Source organism: Pseudophryne corroboree, chromosome 1 (assembly GCF_028390025.1).
Source record: "Pseudophryne corroboree isolate aPseCor3 chromosome 1, aPseCor3.hap2, whole genome shotgun sequence".
Taxonomy (NCBI): Eukaryota; Metazoa; Chordata; class Amphibia; order Anura; family Myobatrachidae; genus Pseudophryne; species Pseudophryne corroboree.
In genome coordinates this window covers 1,245,722,475-1,245,741,243 of record NC_086444.1, presented here as the reverse complement: position 1 = coordinate 1,245,741,243, position 18,769 = coordinate 1,245,722,475, and the positions used below count along the sequence as shown (strand labels likewise).

At 57.3% G+C, this 18,769-nt stretch overlaps 1 pseudogene; it reads right to left on the bottom strand.

Moving 5' to 3' along the window:
* Positions 1–12,198: 12,198 nt before the first annotated feature.
* LOC135053207 (uncharacterized) lies at positions 12,199–16,908 on the bottom strand (annotated as a pseudogene).
* Positions 16,909–18,769: the final 1,861 nt, after the last annotated feature.

Sequence of the window (18,769 nt, the reverse complement as noted above, 5' to 3'; positions counted from 1 at the left end):
GCGATGCGGGGCGTGTAGTGGGATGGGTGCGCAGGTTCTGCGATGCGGGGCGTGTAGTGGGATGGGTGCGCAGGTTCTGCGATGCGGGGCGTGTAGTGGGTGTGTCGCAGGTTCTGCGATGCGGGGCGTGTAGTGGGATGTGTGCGCAGGTTCTGCGATGCGAGGCGTGTAGTGGGATGGGTGCGCAGGTTCTGCGATGCGAGGCGTGTAGTGGGATGGGTGCGCAGGTTCTGCGATGCGGGGCGTGTAGTGGGATGTGTGCGCAGGTTCTGCGATGCGGGGCATGTAGTGGGATGGGTGCGCAGGTTCTGCGATGCGGGGCGTGTAGTGGGTGTGTCGCAGGTTCTGCGATGCGGGGCGTGTAGTGGGATGGGTGCGCAGGTTCTGCGATGCGGGGCGTGTAGTGGGATGGGTGCGCAGGTTCTGCGATGCGGGGCGTGTAGTGGGATGGGTGCGCAGGTTCTGCGATGCGGGGCGTGTAGTGGGTGTGTCGCAGGTTCTGCGATGCGGGGCGTGTAGTGGGATGGGTGCGCAGGTTCTGCGATGCGGGGCGTGTAGTGGGATGGGTGCGCAGGTTCTGCGATGCGGGGCGTGTAGTGGGATGGGTGCGCAGGTTCTGCGATGCGGGGCGTGTAGTGGGATGGGTGCGCAGGTTCTGCGATGCGGGGCGTGTAGTGGGATGGGTGCGCAGGTTCTGCGATGCGGGGCGTATAGTGGGATGGGTGCGCAGGTTCTGCGGGGAGTGTAGTGGGATGGGTGCGCAGGTTCTGCGATGCGGGGCGTGTAGTGGGATGGGTGCGCAGGTTCTGCGATGTGGGGCGTGTAGTGGGATGTGTGCGCAGGTTCTGCGATGCGGGGCGTGTAGTGGGATGTGTGCGCAGGTTCTGCGATGCGGGGCGTGTAGTGGGATGGGTGCGCAGGTTCTGCGATGCGGGGCGTGTAGTGGGATGGGTGCGCAGGTTCTGCGATGCGGGGTGTATAGTGGGATGTGTGCGCAGGTTCTGCGATGCGGGGCGTGTAGTGGGATGGATGCGCAGGTTCTGCGATGCGGGGCGTGTAGTGGGATGGATGCGCAGGTTCTGCGATGCGGGGCGTGTAGTGGGATGGGTGCGCAGGTTCTGCGATGCGGGGCGTGTAGTGGGATGGGTGCGCAGGTTCTGCGATGCGGGGCGTATAGTGGGATGTGTGCGCAGGTTCTGCGATGCGGGGCGTGTAGTGGGATGGGTGCGCAGGTTCTGCGATGCGGGGCGTGTAGTGGGATGGGTGCGCAGGTTCTGCAATGCGGGGCGTGTAGTGGGATGGGTGCGCAGGTTCTGCAATGCGGGGCGTGTAGTGGGTGTGTCGCAGGTTCTGCGATGCGGGGCGTGTAGTGGGATGGGTGCGCAGGTTCTGCGATGCGGGGCGTGTAGTGGGATGGGTGCGCAGGTTCTGCGATGCGGGGCGTGTAGTGGGATGGGTGCGCAGGTTCTGCGATGCGGGGCGTGTAGTGGGATGGGTGCGCAGGTTCTGCGATGCGGGGCGTGTAGTGGGATGGGTGCGCAGGTTCTGCGATGCGGGGCGTATAGTGGGATGGGTGCGCAGGTTCTGCGGGGCGTGTAGTGGGATGGGTGCGCAGGTTCTGCGATGCGGGGCGTGTAGTGGGATGGGTGCGCAGGTTCTGCGATGTGGGGCGTGTAGTGGGATGTGTGCGCAGGTTCTGCGATGCGGGGCGTGTAGTGGGATGTGTGCGCAGGTTCTGCGATGCGGGGCGTGTAGTGGGATGGGTGCGCAGGTTCTGCGATGCGGGGCGTGTAGTGGGATGGGTGCGCAGGTTCTGCGATGCGGGGTGTATAGTGGGATGTGTGCGCAGGTTCTGCGATGCGGGGCGTGTAGTGGGATGGATGCGCAGGTTCTGCGATGCGGGGCGTGTAGTGGGATGGATGCGCAGGTTCTGCGATGCGGGGCGTGTAGTGGGATGGGTGCGCAGGTTCTGCGATGCGGGGCGTGTAGTGGGATGGGTGCGCAGGTTCTGCGATGCGGGGCGTATAGTGGGATGTGTGCGCAGGTTCTGCGATGCGGGGCGTGTAGTGGGATGGGTGCGCAGGTTCTGCGATGCGGGGCGTGTAGTGGGATGGGTGCGCAGGTTCTGCAATGCGGGGCGTGTAGTGGGATGGGTGCGCAGGTTCTGCAATGCGGGGCGTGTAGTGGGTGTGTCGCAGGTTCTGCGATGCGGGGCGTGTAGTGGGATGGGTGCGCAGGTTCTGCGATGCGGGGCGTGTAGTGGGATGGGTGCGCAGGTTCTGCGATGCGGGGCGTGTAGTGGGATGGGTGCGCAGGTTCTGCGATGCGGGGCGTGTAGTGGGTGTGTCGCAGGTTCTGCGATGCGGAGCGTGTAGTGGGATGGGTGCGCAGGTTCTGCGATGCGGGGCGTGTAGTGGGATGGGTGCGCAGGTTCTGCGATGCGGGGCGTGTAGTGGGTGTGTCGCAGGTTCTGCGATGCGGGGCATGTAGTGGGATGGGTGCGCAGGTTCTGCGATGCGGGGCGTGTAGTGGGATGGGTGCGCAGGTTCTGCGATGCGGGGCGTGTAGTGGGATGTGTGCGCAGGTTCTGCGATGCGGGGCGTGTAGTGGGATGGGTGCGCAGGTTCTGCGATGCGGGGCGTGTAGTGGGATGGGTGCGCAGGTTCTGCAATGCGGGGCGTGTAGTGGGATGGGTGCGCAGGTTCTGCAATGCGGGGCGTGTAGTGGGTGTGTCGCAGGTTCTGCGATGCGGGGCGTGTAGTGGGATGGGTGCGCAGGTTCTGCGATGCGGGGCGTGTAGTGGGATGGGTGCGCAGGTTCTGCGATGCGGGGCGTGTAGTGGGATGGGTGTGCAGGTTCTGCGATGCGGGGCGTGTAGTGGGTGTGTCGCAGGTTCTGCGATGCGGGGCGTGTAGTGGGATGGGTGCGCAGGTTCTGCGATGCGGGGCGTGTAGTGGGATGGGTGCGCAGGTTCTGCGGGGCGTGTAGTGGGATGGGTGCCCAGGTTCTGCGATGCGGGGCGTGTAGTGGGTGTGTCGCAGGTTCTGCGATGCGGGGCGTGTAGTGGGATGGGTGCGCAGGTTCTGCGATGCGGGGCGTGTAGTGGGATGGGTGCGCAGGTTCTGCGGGGCGTGTAGTGGGATGGGTGCGCAGGTTCTGCGATGCGGGGCGTGTAGTGGGTGTGTCGCAGGTTCTGCGATGCGGGGCGTGTAGTGGGATGGGTGCGCAGGTTCTGCGATGCGGGGCGTGTAGTGGGATGGGTGCGCAGGTTCTGCGATGCGGGGCGTGTAGTGGGATGGGTGCGCAGGTTCTGCGATGCGGGGCGTGTAGTGGGATGGGTGCGCAGGTTCTGCGATGCGAGGCGTGTAGTGGGTGTGTCGCAGGTTCTGCGATGCGGGGCGTGTAGTGGGTGCGTCGCAGGTTCTGCGATGCGGGGCGTGTAGTGGGATGGGTGCGCAGGTTCTGCGATCCGGGGCGTGTAGTGGGTGTGTCGCAGGTTCTGCGATGCGGGGCGTGTAGTGGGATGGGTGCGCAGGTTCTGCGATGCGGGGCGTGTAGTGGGTGTGTCGCAGGTTCTGCGATGCGGGGCGTGTAGTGGGATGGGTGCGCAGGTTCTGCGATGCGGGGCGTGTAGTGGGATGGGTGCGCAGGTTCTGCGATGCGGGGCGTGTAGTGGGATGGGTGCGCAGGTTCTGCGATGCGGGGCGTGTAGTGGGATGGGTGCGCAGGTTCTGCGATGCGGGGCGTGTAGTGGGTGTGTCGCAGGTTCTGCGATGCGGGGCGTGTAGTGGGATGGGTGCGCAGGTTCTGCGATGCGGGGCGTGTAGTGGGATGGGTGCGCAGGTTCTGCGATGCGGGGCGTGTAGTGGGATGGGTGCGCAGGTTCTGCGATGCGGGGCGTGTAGTGGGATGGGTGCGCAGGTTCTGCGATGCGGGGCGTGTAGTGGGATGGGTGCGCAGGTTCTGCGATGCGGGGCGTGTAGTGGGTGTGTTGCAGGTTCTGCGATGCGGGGCGTGTAGTGGGTGTGTCGCAGGTTCTGCGATGCGGGGCGTGTAGTGGGTGTGTCGCAGGTGTTGCAATATATGAGAAAGAGATTAGAAGAATTGTAAAAGCACCAAACGCACGGGCAGAGTGACGAGAGATCTGCGCATAATGCGGAAGTACTGACGGCAGCAGCGAACGTTGCGATGGTCAGGCTGCAGCTGATGGTGTCACGGTGATGGAGGGGACTAGTTACACACATCAGGGGATCATTCCGACCCGATCGCTCGCTCCAGTTTATCGCAGCGGTGCGATCGGGTCAGTACTGCGCATATGCCAGCGCATGCCACACGGCCGAAGGCCGTCGTTGCCTCGCGATCGCCTCTGCCTGATTGACAGGCAGAGGCAGTCGATGGGCGGTGTCGAAGTCGGAAAATATTGCAATACACACACCACATGCAAACACCACACAGATGGCATCCATATATGTACTTAGTCTGGCGTGCGTGCAGCATACTCGCAAATTGCGTACAATCGCCTCCCAAGGGAGTGCGCGTACGGGCGTGGTATGAGCAATTACAGAAAGATTCTTACTTGCAATGGAAATTAATGCAGTACATGCCACAGCCTGTGTCGAGTCACTGTTCACACACACACTAATCTAACCAAACATGCACATCTTTCCAACACAATGGGGTATATTTACTAAGGTCCCGATTTTGACCGAGATGCCGTTTTTTCTTTAAAGTGTCATGTCGGGAATTTACTAAGCAAAAATTCTCGGCAGTGATGAGGGCATTCGTAATATTTTGGAAGTCCTAGGAAAAAATCACGAATCAATACACCATCGGTCAAATACGCCTGCAATTTGGTAGAAATCGGTAATTTACTAAAAAGTGCAAATCACAAACACTGCCGTGCTAAAATACAAATCGTGAAAAAGTGCTAAAAAAAAACAGACCTGCTTTTTTATACCGTGTCTGGATAGGCATGCACGGATCCATGAGATCCGTGCATGTTTATCAGTGGGAAGGGGATGGGAAAGTGTTATTTTCTTTAAAAAAAATTGCGTGGGGTCCCCCCTCCTAAGCAAAACCAGCCTCGGGCTCTTTGAGTCGGCCCTGGTTGCAAAAATATGGGGGGGGAAATGATGGGGGTTACCCCATATTTAAACAACCAGCACCGGGCTCTGCGCCTGGTCCTGGTTCCAAAAATACGGGGGACAAAAAGCGTAGGGGTCCCCCGTATTTCTGAAACCAGCATCGGGCTCCACTAGCCAGATACATAATGCCACAGCCGGGGGACACTTTTATATAGGTCCCGGCGGCCCTGGCATTACATAACCAACTAGTCACCCCTGGCCGGGGTACCCTGGAGGAGTGGGGACCCCTTCAATCAAGGGGTCCCACCCTCCAGCCTCCCAAGGACCAGGGGTGAAGCCCGAGGCTGTCCCCCCCCATCCAAGGGCTGCGGATGGGAGGCTGATAGCCGTTTTGTAAAAAAATTAATATTGTTTTTAGTAGCAGTACTACAAGTCCCAGCAAGCCTCCCCCGCAAGCTGGTACTTGGCGAACCACAAGTACCAGCATGCGGTGGAAAACCGGGCCCGCTGGTACCTGTAGTACTACTACTAAAAAAATACCCCAATAAAAACAGGACACACACACCGTGACAGTACAACTTTATTACATACATCCACACCTCCATATACACATACTTACCTATGTTCACACGAGGGTCGGTCCTCTTCTCCATGTAGAATCCATGGCCCTCATTCCGAGTTGATCGGTCGCAAGGCGAATTTAGCAGAGTTACACACGCTAAGCCTACGCCTACTGGGAGTGAATCTTAGCTTCTTAAAATTGCGACCGATGTATTCGCAATAATGCGATTACTAACTACTTAGCAGTTTCAGAGTAGCTTCAGACTTACTCTGCCTGTGCGATCATTTCAGTGCTTGTCGTTCCTGGTTGACGTCACAAACACACCCAGCGTTCGCCCAGGCACTCCCACCGTTTCTCCGGCCACTCCTGCGTTTTTTCCGGAAACGGTAGCGTTTTCAGCCACACGCCCCTGAAACGCCGTGTTTCCGCCCAGTAACACCCATTTCCTGTCAATCACATTACGATCGCCGGAGCGAAGAAAAAGCCGTGAGTAAAAATACTTTCTTCATAGTAAAGTTACTTGGCGCAGTCGCAGTGCGAACATTGCGCATGCGTACTAAGCGGATTTTCACTGCGATGCGATGAAAAATACCGAGCGAACAACTCGGAATGAGGGCCCATGTACCTGTTGAAAAAATTATACTCACATACTCCAGTGTAGAGGGCTCTTCTGCTTGTAATCCATTTGTAATCCACGTACTTGTCAAAATAAAAAAACGGACACCCGACCTCGCACTATGCGCTCCATTGTAGCCAATGGTGGGAACTTTGCGGTCAGCGGTGAGGTTTCGTTCGGTCAACCTCTGACCGCAAAGTTCCCACCATTGACTACAATGGAGCGCATAGGCGCTACATTGTAACACTGCCGTGTGCTGCCTGTCATACACTACAGGAGCACACAGCCAATCAGGAGGGTGCCACAATGTGGCGCTCCCTGATTGGCTGAAGGGACCCTCTTTGACAGGAGTCAGGGGGAGTTCTGGCAGTCGGGGAAAGGGGTCCCATGTGTAAACATGGGACCCCTTTCAGTGCGTGGTCGGGTTTCCGTTTTATTTTTTTTGCCAAGTACGTGGATATACGTCTGATTCTACACTGGATTATGTGAGTATAATTTTTTTCACAGGAACCCCTAGGATTCTACATGGAGAAGAGGACCGAGCCTCGTGTGAACATAGGTAAGTATGTATGTATGGAGGTGTGCATGTATGTAATAAACTTACACTTTCACGGTGTGTGTGTCCTGTTTTTATTGGGGTATTTTTTTAGTGGTAGTACTACAGGTACCAGCGGGCCCGGTTTTCCACCGCATGCTGGTACTTGTGGTTCTCCAAGTACCAGCTTGCGGGGGAGGCTTGCTGGGACTTGTAGTACTGCTACTAAAAACAATATTCACAATTTCTCACAAGGCTATCAGCCCCCCATCCGCAGCCCTTGGATGGGGGGGGGACAGCCTCGGGCTTCACTCCTGGCCCTTGGGTGGCTGGAAGGGGGGGACCCCTTGATTGAAGGGGTCCCCACTCCTCCAGGGTACCCCGGCCAGGGGTGACTAGTTGGGGTTTTAATGGCACGGCCGCAGGGACCGATATCAAAGTGTCCCCCGGCTGTGGCATTATCTCCCCAGCTAGTGGAGCCCGGTGCTGGTTTAAAAAATACAGGGGACCCCACGCTTTTTGTCCCCCGTATTTTTGGAACCAGGACCAGGCGCAGAGCCCGGTGCTGGTTGATTTAAATTTGGGTGAACTCCTGTCATTTTTTCCCCCATATTTTTTCAACCAGGACCGGCTCAAAGAGCCCGAGGCTGGTTGTGCTTAGGAGGGGGGACCCCACGCAATTTTTTTCTGATTTTTTTAAGACTTTAATCAACTTTTTAAGGTACACAATGAAGCCCTGCACGGATCTCACAGATCCGGCCGGGATTCCTTGTGTTTTTTTTTACTCATCACTCCCGTAAAACACTGCCTGATATTACGAATCACATCGACATCGGAAAAAACGATTGTGCAAAACTCAGCAGCTTAGTGAATAACCGTATCAGGATTCAAAAAGTTGCAGTAAAATGCACCCGATACCATTCGAGTTCAAACACCCTTAAAAACGGCAAAAACACGAATATTAGTAAATAAACCCCCAGGTCTGAATTAGGCCCTTTGTGTGGACATCCATGTATGAGATCCGCATTTATTCTGGTAATTCTGAGTGAATGTGCGCAGTGTAGCGTTTGCAGCTGTCCGTGCACTGGGGGCGGCCTACGCGATGGGGTTGTGTAATCGCAGATGAGATTGTGGGTTTTGTTATAGGTCTTCGCAGGTTTGCGATCGCAATAATTGTGCGTTCAGTCGCATGTGCAATCCGTGCTGAATGAGGGCCCGGGTTTAGCAAAGTTCTTTCCAGCTGCTCTGCATCTCCTGACAGCTATGGCAGGGCACACAGAGCAACTGATCCCCCATGCCAGTGAGAGGGGACCACACCCAAATCTCCAGTGAGGCTATCTGCCCACAACACAGTCTCTTTCTCTTCCCCACCCTGACATGTAAGGTCTCCTCCTAACCAATAATGTTTCACCATCCTTCCCGTCCTGACCCATAAGCTCTCACCGCCCTCTCCTCCTGACCAGTAATGTTTCACCATTCTTCCCGTCTTGACCCGTAAGGTCTCACCGCCCTCTCCTCCTGACCAGTAATGTTTCACCATTCTTCCCGTCCTGACCCTTAAGGTCTCACCACCCTCTCCTCCTAACCAGTAATGTTTCACCATCCTTCCCGTCCTGACCCGTAAGGTATCACCGCCCTCTCCTCCTGACCAGTAATGTTTCACCATTCTTCCCGTCCTGACCCGTAAGGTCTCACTGCCCTCTCCTCCTGACCAGTAATGTTTCACCATCCTTCCCGTCCTGACCCGTAAGCTCTCACCGCCCTCTCCTCCTGACCAGTAATGTTTCACCATTCTTCCCGTCCTGACCCGTAAGGTCTCACCGCCCTCTCCTCCTGACCAGTAATGTTTCACCATCCTTCCCGTCCTGACCCGTAAGCTCTCACCGCCCTCTCCTCCTGACCAGTAATGTTTCACCATTCTTCCCGTCCTGACCTGTAAGGTCTCACCGCCCTCTCCTCCTGACCAGTAATGTTTCACCATTCTTCCCGTCCTGACCTGTAAGGTATTACCACCCTCTCCTCCTAACCAGTAACGTTTCACCAGTCTTCCCGTCCTGACCCGTAAGGTCTCACCACCCTCTCCTCCTGACCAGTAATGTTTCACCATCCTTCCCGTCCTGACCCGTAAGGTCTCACCACCCTCTCCTCCTAACCAGTAATGTTTCACCAGTCTTTCCGTCCTGACCCGTAAGGTATCACCGCCCTCTCCTCCTAACCAGTAATGTTTCACCATCCTTCCCGTCCTGACCCGTAAGCTCTCACCGACCTCTCCTCCTGACTAGTAATGCTTCACCATCCTGACCCGTAAGCTCTCACCACCCTCTCCTCCTGACTAGTAATGTTTCACCATTCTTCCCATCCTGACCCGTAAGCTCTCACCGCCCTCTCCTCTTGACTAGTAATGTTCCACCATCCTTCCCGTCCTGACCCGTAAGGTCTCAGCACCCTCTCCTCCTAACCAGTAATGTTTCACCATCCTTCCCGTCCTGACCCGTAAGCTCTCACCGCCCTCTCCTCCTGACTAGTAATGTTTCACCATCCTTCCCGTCCTGACCCGTAAGCTCTCACCGCCCTCTCCTCCTGACTAGTAATGTTTCACCATCCTTCCCGTCCTGACCCGTAAGCTCTCACCTCCCTCTCCTCCTGACTAGTAATGTTTCACCATCCTTCCCGTCCTGACCCATAAGCTCTCACCACCCTCTCCTCCTGACCAGTAATGTTTCACCATTCTTCCCTTCCTGACCCGTAAGGTATCACCACCCTCTCCTCCTGACCAGTAATGTTTCACCATTCTTCCCTTCCTGACCCGTAAGGTATCACCACCCTCTCCTCCTAACCAGTAATGTTTCACCAGTCTTCCCGTCCTGACCCGTAAGGTATCACCACCCTCTCCTCCTAACCAGTAATGTTTCACCATCCTTCCCGTCCTGACCCGTAAGCTCTCACCTCCCTCTCCTCCTGACTAGTAATGTTTCGCCATCCTTCCCGTCCTGACCCGTAAGCTCTCACCACCCTCTCCTCCTGACCAGTAATGTTTCACCATTCTTCCCATCCTGACCCGTAAGCTCTCACCGCCCTCTCCTCCTGATTAGTAATTGTGACAGGACGGTACCGTACGAAAGCACTCGCCGCTTTCGCGTCCCGTTGACTGCGCAGATTGGAAGGTCAAGCCGCACGAGGCCTGACCACATAGGGGATTCCCGCTTACCGTCAGTAACCGCCTGTTACTGACTCCACCCACTGCGTTGTGGGCGGGTTCTCGCTGCCACCACCAAACTCCTAACCTGCCGTGGCGTTTGGAACCACGGTTCTGCTCTGTATGTGCCGACGCACTGCCTTACCACAGCTGTGTGGTGCTGACGAATCCCCACTAGCCACTTGCTAGGCCTCTACCGGTAGCTGGCGGAAGGCGGAGCTTGGAGACGCTAGGTACTTCCCTGGACAGCCGGAGGACGGGGCTAGGTTTGGCCTAACCCTGTTGGTCACAAGATGAAGCAGTCTTCTTGAGGCAAAGATGTTTATTGCTCAAATAACCTTTAAAAAGGCTCCTCCCTATTGCTAGGGGTAACAGCATACAATCAGATGTTTTCAGCAGAATAAGATGGAATAATACACTCCTATGGGCCAACTGCCCTTCTTTTATCCCTCTCCAAGACCCCTTACCACAGGGGGTAAGCCCGCCCTGTGGTGCACAACCAATCAATGTTTACCCATGAGCTGTGCATGCTCTGGTCTCATGCACAGCTTTACATTGTTCCCTATGGACAGTGGGGAGTGGTCGGTCTCCTTTGACTCTCCCATCTTGGAGATTCAGGATACTCCCACGGTGCCGTTCAGTCTGGCTGGGGGGAAGTTTTCCCTCCTAATCTGACTTCCAGAAACCTGCTCGGGACCCCTCTCACTGCTTGCAGCCTGGATTTGGGCTCCAGAGCGGGGCAGCCTGGCTCCCCGGTCCAGGTTTCTTGGCACTACGGGTGATCTCCATGGAGCTCCAAGAAACCACTCAGCCTGTTTCCTAGCTGAGCTGTTTCTCTTTCTCCCTGTGCCGCTTGGAAAGGTGAGGCTGGATGGGAAAGCATTCCGTTTTTGGGGAAAAGGTCTGGGAGAATCCATCAGCCTGCACAGCCATGGATTCCCCCCTCCTGGGACACACAATCAAGTAAGTGCAATTTATCTTTAAATACATTACATTTAAATCACACTGTATATGTTTATACATTTAAATACCCTCTGAGCCTGCACAGGCTCCACATACCTAGGCACTGCATGTTTTACACAATGTCCTGTTCTGTAACTACTGTGCCCAGCGCTCAGCGCTGGGCTTCCCTAGCCCTGCAGCCTGGCTGCTAGGGCTCTCTCTCAGTGCTGGAGGTATGGGGCTGGCTTCCCCCATCCTCCAGCCTGCCTTCCTGCCTCTGGGGTTCCAGGGAGCTGGCTCTCCCTGTCCCCCCAGTGTGGCACTAACTCCGTGGCCTCGCCGCATGCAGCGGCGCACCCCCCTGTACCGAAGCCCGGCGGCCCGGGACACTTGTCCCGGCCGCCGTGACCCTGGCTTTGTTGCAGCGCTGAGGCGCCGGGAGCGTAGCTCCCGGACCCCAGCGCTCATCAGCCTGCTCGCCAACCTAATTTCCCCCACACCGCTAGGGAGCCGGCTAGCCCGGTCCCCCATGAGCGGCGCTGACTAGTAGCCTCGCCGCAGCGTCCGGCGGGGAGCCGGGCTGCGGCGCACCCCCCCCTCGCCGGCTAGCAGCCCGGGACGTCCGTCCCGGCTGCTGCGGCTGGCCACCCGTGCTGGGCTGAGGCGCCGGGAGCAGAGCTCCCGGCCCCCAGCGGCGGCTCTCACAGAGAACACTGCAGCGGGAGCCGAGCTCCCAGCCGCAGCGCTCACCCTTCTCCCCGGGGCTGCATCGACCGCTGCCGGGAGCAGAGCTCCCGGACTCCGGCGGTCGGCGGCTGCCCTCTCCCCCGGCGTGCACACTCTCCTGAGCGCGCCGGGGGGCTGTCCTCTCCCTGCCGTGGTCTCCGGAGAGGTCCGGGACCACGGCACAACCAAAAATACATTTTTTACATTAATAAAACACGGCGCCTAGCGCCCACGATATGTTTTTAAATCTGGCGCCAAGCGCCCATTGTCTCTCGAAATGGCGCCGGGCACTAGGGGTTAACCCCTTCAGTGCCGCAGGCGGCCATTCTCCTCGTGGCTGGGGCTCTCCGGCCACACTCCTCCCCCCCCATTCAAGCGGGTCAACCAGGGACCCATGTCCCAACGATTTGGGTCCTGGTCCCGCAGTCCTTAATGGGGTTACCGGGAGTTCTTTGGGGGTTCAGGCTCCTCCTGACGTGACAGTCCATCCGCATTGCTATGAGCCTTGCCTTGCTTGTGGATAATATGAAAGTCATAAACCTGAAGAGCAAGGCTCCACCGCAACAGTCTGCCGTTTTCCCCCGTGGTGTGCTGGAGCCACCGTAATGGATTGTGGTCCGTTACCACTGCAAAATGGCGGCCATACAAATAGGGCTGAAGCTTCTTCACAGCCCAAACAATAGCCAAACACTCCTTTTCAATTGTGGCATACCCCACCTCCCGCGGTAGCAGCTTTCTGCTCAAATAGGCCACAGGGTGCTCCTGCCCATCCGGCCCCTCTTGGCTCAGTACTGCCCCGAGTCCGTACTGTGACGCATCAGTTTGTACAACAAAGTTTTTACTATAGTCCGGCGCCATCAGTACTGGGGCTTGTACTAGAGCAGTTTTCAACGACTGGAATGCCAACTCACATGCGGTCGTCCAGTCAACTATCTTGGGGAGTTTCTTCTTCGTCAGATCAGTCAGGGGTTTGGCCACGGAACTAAAGTCAGGGACAAAACGTCTGTAGTATCCTGCGATCCCTAAGAAAGCCAGGACCTATCTCTGGGTTGTGGGCCGGGGCCAGTCGCGGATCGCCTCCACCTTCGCTGGTTCAGGCTTCACCTTACCTCCCCCCACACGGTGCCCCAGGTACTGTACCTCTGTCATCCCCATTTGGCACTTGTCTGCCCTGATGGTCAGACCGGCCCACCGAATCCTCTCTAACACCAACCCCACATGCCCCAGGTGCTCTTCCCAGGTTCGGCTGAAGACAGCAATGTCATCCAAGTAGGCCTGGGCGAACTCTCGGAACCCCTTCAGCAGGTCATCGACCACACTCTGGAAGGTGGCTGGCGCATTCTTCATCCCAAATGGCATGGTTTTGAACTCAAACAAGCCAAAGGAGGTGATGAAGGCGGACCGTTCCTGGGCCTCGGGAGTCATTGGTATCTGCCAATACCCCTTGCTCAGGTCGAACGTAGAGATGTACTTCGCCCCAGCCAGCTCGTCTAACAGTGCGTCAATGCGGGGTAGGGGATAGGCGTCTGATTTGGTTACTTCGTTCAACCGGCGGTAGTCTACGCAGAACCTGGTTGTCCGGTCCTTCTTGGGAACCAGTACAACGGAGGCGGCCCAGGGACTGTTGGAGCGCGTGATTACGCCTAGCGCTAACATCTCCTGCACCTCTTGCTAGATACTCGCCTGCGCCTCTGGTGAGACCCGATACGCGGGTTGCCGAATTGGCCTATGCTCACCAGTGTCTACATGATGGGCACGTAGGGAAGTCAGGCCGGGCTTCCTGCTGAACTGAGCCTCAAAGGACTGCAGCACCGACTCCAGCTGCTTCCTCTTGTGGTTACCAAGCTCACTGCTCCAGCTAACTTCCTCTACACCACCCTCACCCTTGGCATCCGCGAGGAGGTCAGGAATGGGATCTTTTCCTGGTTCCTCCATCGGCAGGCAGCACACAGCGGCTACCGACTCCACACGCTCGTGGTATGCCTTCAACATGTTTATATGGTAGGTACGCTGCCTCCTACCATCGCTGTCAAATGACACCACGTAGGTGATGTCGCTTAGGCGTTTTGCGACCGTGTACGGTCCCGCTCAGGCAGCCTGGAGCTTGTTCTGACGTGTGGGCACCAGAACCAGCACCTTCTGCCCTACTCCAAAGACCCGAGCACGCGCGCCCTGGTCATACCAAGTCTTCTGCTTGGTCGGTGCTTCCGCAAGATTCGCTTGCGCTAGTCCCATGAGATTCTCTAACCGATCTCTGAGCTTCAACACATACTCCACCACGGACTCATCCTGGTGGATCAGCTCCCCCTCCCAAGCCTCCCGGAACAGGTCAAGAGGTCCACGGACTCTGCGGCCATATAGTAACTCGAAGGGCAAGAATCCGGTTGACTCCTGGGGCACTTCCCGATATGCAAACAGGAGGTGCGGCAGGTATCGCTCCCAGTCTCCCCCCTCCGAAGTCACAAATGCCCGTAGCATCTGCTTCAGAGTGCCATTGAATCTCTCGCAAAGTCGTTAGTCTGGGGATGATAGGGGGCAGTGCGGAGTTGGCGCACTCCGCACTTCGCCCAGAGACACTGGACCAGATCACTCATGAACTGCGTCCCTTGATCGGTTAGGATCTCACTGGGGAACCCTACTCTACTAAATATGCCTAGCAGAGCGTCCGCTACCTTTTCCGCAGTGATGGCGGACAGAGCCACAGCCTCTGGATACCGGGTAGCATAATCTACCACGGTGAGGATGTATCTCTTCCCCGATCTACTGGGCACAGGTAGGGGACCGACTATGTCCACGGCCACTCGTTGGAAAGGTTCCCCGACTATTGGCAAAGACTTCAGGGGAGCCCGAGCACTGGGGCGTCCAAGCCGTTGGCACACATCACAGGACTTACAGTAGGTCCGGACGTCATCCGACACTCCGGGCCAAAAAAAGTTCTGCGTCAGGCGCCTCAGTGTTCGGTCCTTCCCCTGGTGTCTCGCCAAAGGAATTTCGTGGGCAACTGACATCAGTTGCTCCAGAAAGCTCCTGGGAACCACCAGTTGAACTTGCTCCCGCACTGGCCTATCCCCTTCTACCTTGGCTACCCGGTACAGTAACCGTTTCCACCAGGTCACACTCCCTGCCCCCATCCCAGCAAGGCTGCGGCCAGCTTGGCGCCTCATACCTTCCAGGGATGGGTCAGAGAGCTGAGCTTCCCTAAACTCCTGCCTGCGGCCCTCACTTTCTCCTAAGTGTGGACACTCTACAGGGGGAATATTGGGGTCAGTCAAGTTGGGGTCAGTCATGGTAGGGTCGGGGTAGTCACTCATACTCACCGCCGGAGTTGGCAAACCACTAGGGACAGGAGCATCACTGGGCACCCCCACAGGATTCAACAAACTGGAACCGACATCCTCTACGTTGCTAGGGGACGTAGGCCCACCAGAGGCAAGGGGCAGATGGGCTGATCTTGCCGCTGTGGTCTTTTCCTCTGGGATGGCTGACGCTTTGATTGGCGGTTGTTCAGCCGCTGTGGTCTTTTCCTCTGGGCTGGGCGGTGCTGGCAGAGACGATGAAGACTGTAGTCTGGCCGCTTGACTACGGGTGATGGCGTTCGCGAAGGCAGTAATGATTCCTCCACCGAGATCATTCCCCAAGACGACATCAGTTGGGAGGCCATCCATTACGGCAACATCTCTTAGCTCTTGTCCAGCTCCCCAGTCGAGGTAGACTCGGGCCATGGGCACTTCTCGCTCTAGCCCATCGGCCACTGTAACTTTTGCAGTGCAACCCTGCAGTACGGCAGCAGGGTCGACCAGGTGGGGGCTTACAACGGTTATGGAGGCCCCAGAGTCTCTTAAGCCTTCGCCCTGCAGGGATCCCACTTGGACCGGCTGCAGGTGCCGCCACATATTTGGTGGGGGCTTCTTAGCCATACAGGTGACTCTTTCCGTGGAGTCCACCTGTTTCTTGCCACACTCCATCGGACTGACTGGAGGGGGTACAGTCTCTGGAAGCTCATCTTCACGGGTTAAGCAAGCAATCCGGGCTCCAGCACTCAGATTTGGGGCACGAGTCTGGGGTGCTTGGGATGCAGGACAGTTCATCCTCAGATGTCCGATCTTCCCACAGCCATAGCACTTTTTGTCCAGGCGTGGCTCCGATGGCCTCTGATTACTGGCAGGGGCACTGCGGGGCGGTTGCTGGCCAAAAGCACCCGGGTTGGAAGATGCTTGCTTTGGGGGGCGATGAGCTGAAGAGGGGTGTCCCCCTGGTGGTACAGTCTTTTGGGGCTGGCTGCTGGTTGGGCGCTTCTGCCCCTGCGGCCGAATTGCCACATACTTGTTTGCTAACTGGGCAGCCATCTTTAAGCTGGGTGGCTCCCGATCTAGCACCCACTCCTTCACTTCTGGGGCGCACCGGCGGTAGAACTGCTCCCTGCAGATCAGGTCGATCAGTGCGTCCCACGTAGTGGCTTCCGAATCCTTCACCCACTTCACCACGTACTGCCGCAGCTGGGTGGCGAACTGCTCATGGGTGCTGCTAGGATTCTTGGGCAAGTCTCTGAATTTCTTCTTGTAAGACTCGGGAGTGATGAAGAATTGCTGGAGGAGGGCCTTCTTGACTTCGTCGTAGTTCCCACAGTCCTCCGCGGCCACTCCTCGATAGGCCTCCAAGGCCTCTCCATGCAGAGTGGGCACAAGGTGTCTCACCCACTCTGACTTGGGTAGATCATGTAGTTTACAAGTCCTCTCAAAGACTTGCAAATGTCCATCAATGTCCCAGTCACTGTCTGCAAACTTGGCAAACTGAACTCGCCCTGATCTGTGTACAACAGCTGACAACGGCTCCCGGGGTACCACGGCTTGTGATGCCCGCTCCGCATGCCACATCCGAATGACAAGCATGCGTTCTTGCTCCGTTGCCCTTTCCCCCAATTCCGCTAGCCGATCTGCTAGGGTATCCGGGTCGCCCCCCCCTGGGACGTTGGGATCCTGGCCCTGCTAGGGATTGCTGGGAGACATGGCTGTTGTGAGAGAGGGAGGGGCTTGTGGATCTCACCGGTTCTGTACGAAGGGCCACTGTTGGGTCGTCCTCTGTGATGCTGACGTCGTCAGTGTTTTCCACCTCTACCCGATGAGACTCTTCCCAGCTCTTGAGCGCCGCCTGCATGACGCTCCTGGACGCGTTGAAAGGGATTTCCACACCCTTCCCCTGGCATACGATCTCCAGATCCTCCTTGGACATTCCGCTGAATTCCGCCATCTTGTGTGTTCTCCTGCGCTGCAGTTACTCCTCTCCTGAGTAACTCGGCTTCTCCAATCGGGTGATGAAAAGCCGCCTGGGAATATCCCACCACTATGCCACCAATTTCTGTGACAGGACGGTACCGTACGAAAGCACTCGCCGCTTTCGCGTCCCGTTGACTGCGCACAGATTGGAAGGTCAAGCCGCACGAGGCCTGACCACATAGGGGATTCCCGCTTACCGTCAGTAACCGCCTGTTACTGACTCCACCCACTGCGTTGTGGGCGGGTTCTCGCTGCCACCACCAAAACTCCTAACCTGCCGTGGCGTTTGGAACCACGGTTCTGCTCTGTATGTGCCGACGCACTGCCTTACCACAGCTGTGTGGTGCTGACGAATCCCCACTAGCCACTTGCTAGGCCTCTACCGGTAGCTGGCGGAAGGCGGAGCTTGGAGACGCTAGGTACTTCCCTGGACAGCCGGAGGACAGGGCTAGGTTTGGCCTAACCCTGTTGGTCACAAGATGAAGCAGTCTTCTTGAGGCAAAGATGTTTATTGCTCAAATAACCTTTAAAAAGGCTCCTCCCTATTGCTAGGGGTAACAGCATACAATCAGATGTTTTCAGCAGAATAAGATGGAATAATACACTCCTATGGGCCAACTGCCCTTCTTTTATCCCTCTCCAAGACCCCTTACCACAGGGGGTAAGCCCGCCCTGTGGTGCACAACCAATCAATGTTTACCCATGAGCTGTGCATGCTCTGGTCTCATGCACAGCTTTACATTGTTCCCTATGGACAGTGGGGAGTGGTCGGTCTCCTTTGACTCTCCCATCTTGGAGATTCAGGATACTCCCACGGTGCCGTTCAGTCTGGCTGGGGGGAAGTTTTCACTCCTAATCTGACTTCCAGAAACCTGCCCGGGACCCCTCTCACTGCTTGCAGCCTGGATTTGGGCTCCAGAGCGGGGCAGCCTGGCTCCCCGGTCCAGGTTTCTTGGCACTACGGGTGATCTCCATGGAGCTCCAAGAAACCACTCAGCCTGTTTCCTAGCTGAGCTGCTTCTCTTTCTCCCTGTGCCCCTTGGAAAGGTGAGGCTGGATGGGAAAGCATTCCGTTTTTGGGGAAAAGGTCTGGGAGAATCCATCAGCCTGCACAGCCATGGATTCCCCCCTCCTGGGACACACAATCAAGTAAGTGCAATTTATCTTTAAATACATTACATTTAAATCACACTGTACATGTTTATACATTTAAATACCCTCTGAGCCTGCACAGGCTCCACATACCTAGGCACTGCATGTTTTACACAATGTCCTGTTCTGTAACTACTGTGCCCAGCGCTCAGCGCTGGGCTTCCCTAGCCCTGCAGCCTGGCTGCTGGGGCTCTCTCAGTGCTGGAGGTATGGGGCTGGCTTCCCCCATCCTCCAGCCTGCCTTCCTGCCTCTGGGGTTCCAGGGAGCTGGCTCTACCTGTCCCCCCAGTGTGGCACTAACTCCGTGGCCTCGCCGCATGCAGCGGCGCACCCCCCTGTACCGAAGCCCGGCGGCCCGGGACACTTGTCCCGGCCGCCGTGACCCTGGCTTTGTTGCAGCGCTGAGGCGCCCGGAGCGTAGCTCCCGGACCCCAGCGCTCATCAGCCTGCTCGCCAACCTAATTTCCCCCACACCGCTAGGGAGCCGGCTAGCCCAGTCCCCCATGAGCGGCGCTGACTAGTAGCCTCGCTGCAGCGTCCGGCGGGGAGCCGGGCTGCGGCGCACCCCCCCTCGCCGGCTGCTGCGGCTGGCCACCCGTGCTGGGCTGAGGCGCCGGGAGCAGAGCTCCCGGCCCCCAGCGGCGGCTCTCACAGAGAACACTGCAGCGGGAGCCGAGCTCCCA